The sequence below is a fragment of the Lipotes vexillifer genome, unplaced genomic scaffold (assembly GCF_000442215.2).
Source record: "Lipotes vexillifer unplaced genomic scaffold, Lipotes_vexillifer_v1.1 scaffold361, whole genome shotgun sequence".
Classification (NCBI taxonomy): domain Eukaryota; kingdom Metazoa; phylum Chordata; class Mammalia; order Artiodactyla; family Lipotidae; genus Lipotes; species Lipotes vexillifer.
The window spans coordinates 1,722,449-1,727,221 of NW_006787562.1; the positions used below are offsets into that span (position 1 = coordinate 1,722,449).

The following is a 4,773-nucleotide window of genomic DNA, read 5'->3' on the forward strand; positions in this document are numbered from 1 at the left end:
ACAATTATTATCTTCCAGGTTGTCCATTTTATTGGCTTATAGTTGCTTGTAGTAGTCTCTTAAGATGCTTTGTATTTCTGCAGTCAGTTGTAATTTCTCCTTTTTCATTTCTAATTTTATTGATTTGAGTCCTCTCCCTTTTTTTCTTGATGAGTCTGGCTAAAGGTTTATCAACTTTGTTTATCTTCTCAAAGAACCAGCTTTTAGTTTTATTGATCTTTGCAACTGTTTTCTTCATTTCTATTTCATTTATTTCTGCTCTGATCTTTCTGATTTCTTTCCTTCTACTAACTTTGGGTTGTGTCTGTTCTTCTTTCTCTAGTTCCTTTAGGTGTAAGGTTATGTCGTTTATTTGAGATTTTTCTTTCTTGAAGTAGGATTATAAAAAAAAAAAGTTGCAATATAAGCATTATTAACCCTATTTTATAGACGAAGAAACTGAGGCAGAGAACAGTAAGTAACTTGTCCAGGGTCATACGGCTTGTAAGTGACAGAGGAGAGATTTGAGCCGAGGTCCAGCTGCCTGCACGGAGCTGGTGCTCTCCACCGTCCTGTCACTCACCCCAGAGGGTGGCTTCAGAGATAACAGAGGCATTTTGAAAAGTAAACCTAAATCCATAAATAAAAGGCTTGTGATTATTCATAAAAAAAAGATATACAATTATAGCTTACTATTATATGGAAAAACAAGCACAATTTTTTCCTTGTTGATCAACAGAAAAGAATAAAACAAAGGAAAGTCAAACTTGATATAAAGAAGGAGCTTTGAAACACAGAGCCAACCTGAGGGCTGTGGTGATTTCAAGGTCAAGGAGGCAGTACAGCAGAGACAGGGGAAAGAAAATGAACAGCTTATGTTGTTTTACAGCGGGTGCCTTCAACAGAGGAGGGTTGAAGACTACACTCTCCAAATTCTTTCCCAGCCCTGAGCCTCTGTAATTCTAACTGGAATCAGGGTTGCCTTGTCTCCCAGCAGCAATCCCAGCAGGAGGGCAAAGCCAAACAAGGAAAGGCGAGTTAATCTTCATAACCAGCCCTCCTCAGCCCAGCAAAGTTGGCTTTCAAGGCTTTTCTCTCTTTTTAATTGGCCACCCCTCCCACACAGCTGTGTTCTTCAAGCTGTTCTAGTCCTTCCTCTTGTGGAGGAAATGATAGGAGAAACGAATGCATCCATATTTATGTAATAATGACTCTATCCTAATTCTTCCAGGCATATGTACTGGTGACAGAATGGTTAAGAGTATAAGTCTAGAATCAGAAATGTCTGGATCGAATCACAGTCTCACCAGTTATAAGTTGTATGATCTTTGCCATCTCTCTGAACCTCATTTTCCCATATTTAACATGGGAATAATTACTGTAGATATTCTGTGTGTGCATATCCTCCATGGTTGTCATGAATAATAAATGAGATAATGGACATTAAGTGCTTTATATCTTGCCTGGCATAGTATAATCCCTCAACCCAGTCAACATTTTTATTATTAATAAGAGGACCTCACTAAAAAGATAACACTTTACTCGAAGGAACCCACATTATAATGGTGACATTTTAGGCACTGAAATAAGGAAGGTAGCGATATTCTGGGAGTCAAGTAATCAATGGCTATTGATTTGTAAAGCAAAGCTTACTATGGCAATATTTTCTAGAACAAAATTTGTTATTAATGCATCTATAGTCTCAGAAGGGTTGAGTAATTTGCCCAAAGGCACTCATAGTGTAATGGAGCTTTCACTAGAACACAGGCAATTCTGACACCAGAGCCCAGGAACCTATGCAATTTCAATTAGTTCTAGCTATGCCAGCTGTAAAACAAACCCACTGCTTCAAAAAACAAGGCAAGGGGCTTCCCTGGGGGCGCAGTGGTTGAGAGTCTGCCTGCCGATGCAGGGGACACGGGTTCGTGCCCCGGTCCGGGAGGATCCCACATGCCGCAGAGCGGCTGGGCCCATGAGCCATGGCAGCTGAGCCTGCGCGTCCGGAGCCTGTGCTCCGCAACGGGAGAGGCCACAGCAGTGAGAGGCCCGAGTACCGCAAAACAAACAAACAAACAAACAAACAAACAAAAACAAGGCGATATAGCACAGAGGTGATGTGTGGAGACAGACTTCCTGGGTTCACCTCAGGTTTCCACCTACTTCATTCTAAGTTTTCCACTTACTAGCTTGCTGTCTTCAATTTATTTAACCTTGTTAAGCCTTGGTTTCCTTATCTGTAAAATATGAGACACAATAATAGTACTTGCCTGTTTCATTTTCACGAGAATCAAATCACATTCTTAGCTGAATGCCTAGCCCATAATAAGTGATAATATTTTAAAACTAGTAAACTTTAAAAGTTAGGTAAACCTTAAAAACCATCTCTAGTTCCTGGATTTATAATGAGATCAAGCTAGAGGACCAAGAAGTAAAAACCCCTTGCTCAAAGTTATCTAGATCATTAGAAGGTGCTGTAGTAACTCCCTCTCCAGGTCTCCTTAGTGTCATGAATTGAGTCTGACTCATCCTGCAATAATATCTCAAGTGCCTAGTGCTCCAGGGGTGCAGGAGAGGAAATGAAGGAAAGGATGAATGTACGGAGTAAAGGAGGGAGAACCAAAGGCAAGAAGAGAGGCTCCCCAGAGGAGTCCATGGTCTACTCTGAGCAGCTCCAATTCACATTGAACTTCCAGATCTTGTTCTGACCTCAGCATTAATGATTTTCTCTAGTAGCATTCTTCTCCGGGCTTGCAGCCAGTTCCTTTCCTATTCTCACTGCTGTCAGCTGCTGTACAACTTCTCAGCAGAAGCTTGGAGACAAGGAGATCCTAACGCAGGGCGGCACTAGCTGGGATCTGGCAAACAGTGAAGTCTACAATTGAAGTAAAAACCTGCTGCATAAAAGACTCCACCTCTTTCACTTCACTGCCCCTGTTCACCCTTTGGACACCGGAAGGGCTCTGCACACAGATGCCTACTGTGCCATTAAGCATGCAGGGATAACACCGCCAGTCCGTCCACGTGCCAAGAAGATAAGTTGCATGGTGAGAGAGGGTCTTTTCTGGTTCATTAAGAGGAACAGCGATTTTCCATTATTCTTGAATTTCTTAAGCATTGAATGTTTTATGTGATAGCTTTAAAAGCACCACCATTGCACAATGGATAACATCTCTGAGTACGAGCCCTTTCCATACTTTATTTTCTTTAAATGACCAACCAAGTTAATAAATTTTCAGAGAACAAATAATACTGTTTCAGTCATTTTTTCTTTTGGCTGTGCCACATGGCTTGTGGATCTTAGTTCCCTAACCAGGGATTGAATCTGAGCCCTGGCAGTGAAAGCGCCACGTCCTAACCACTGGACTACCAGGGAATTCCCAGTCACTTTTTTTTTTCTATCCAAATTTCCATCAGATCCCAGGTTTTAAGATAAGAATGAGTTAACAAAGAGAGTAAAGAGATGAATATGCAAAGCTGTATTTTCTGTGAGTTTCAGTCTACCAGTTACCACAACTCTCCTGCCCTTCTCAGCTGTGAAAGTCATTTTCTTACTGTCTGTTTGCATTTCACAACATTCACTTCTACCCAGTTGAGAGCTATACAGGATGGGGACCAACACAGATACCAGAATTAAGTGGCCATTTTAGTATTTGTATCAATGTTGCTTTTGGTCCAGCATTCCTGTCTGCATAATTATGACCCAAATAAGCATGGTTAATTGTCCTGAAAAAGAATCTCTTTCTAAGCTTGCTTTACTTACCTATGCTTTGTTTGAATTTGGTTGAATCTAAATTCCTTATTTTTTAAAATTTTTATTCTACATTGGAGTATAGTTGATTTATAATGTTGTGTTCATTTCAGGAGTACAGCAAAGTGATTTAGTTATACATATGCATATATCTATTATTTTCCAGATTCTATACCCATATAGGTTATTACAGATTACTGAGTTCCCTGTGCTCTACAGTAGGTCCTTGTTGATTACCTATTTTATATATAATAGTGTGTATATGTTAATTCCAACTTCCTAATTTATCCCTCCCCCAACCCTTCCCCTTTGGTAACTATATTTTCTAAGTCTGTGAGCCTGTTTCTGTTTTGTAAATATGTCCACTTGTATCATTTTTCAGCGACTCTAAATTCCTGATCTGCCTCTTATTCAAGGGTTGCAAACTATATTTTTGCCTCACTTGCTTGATCCTCTGAACTTGTCTCTTTCATTGTGTGATAATGTAATCTGCACAACAACATTCTCCTTGGCAATCGATCTACATACCCTCCAAGGCTCTAGATCAGTGTTGCTTTCCAGTAAGCATTGGTTAACTACATTTGGCTGGAGTGCTTTTTATATATGTATCAACCCACCTTAGTAAACCAGAATAATGGTAACAGCTAACATTCATTGAGCATCTCTATATGCCAAGCACTGTGCAAAGCATTTTACTTGGATTACCCCCAATGAAACCTTACAATAGCCATATGGGGTAGGCACTATCATTGCGCCCAGGAAACTAAAACTAAGAGAGGTTGAGTAGACCAGCAAATGATGGAGGTGGATGCTTAAGTCATGAGAGTGGAGCCCTCGTGAATGGGGTTAGTGCTCTTAGAAAAGAGCTCCCTAGATCTCCCTAGCCCCTTCCACCACATGAAGACACAGAGAGAAGCCAGCAGTCTGAAACCTGGTAGACGGGCTTCACCAGAACCCAACCATGCTGGCACCTGATTTTGGACTTTCAGACTCTGTAAGTATGAGAAATAAATTTCTATTCTTGTTTTTTTTTTTTTTTTTTTTTG

The 4,773-nt window shown here is 40.4% G+C and overlaps 1 non-coding gene across 1 annotated transcript; it reads right to left on the reverse strand.

The window, feature by feature from the left end:
• Positions 1 to 3,280: 3,280 nt before the first annotated feature.
• On the reverse strand, positions 3,281 to 3,352 carry TRNAE-UUC (transfer RNA glutamic acid (anticodon UUC)). Its single transcript has one exon. It is a non-coding gene; the product is annotated as a tRNA-Glu (tRNA).
• Positions 3,353 to 4,773: the final 1,421 nt, after the last annotated feature.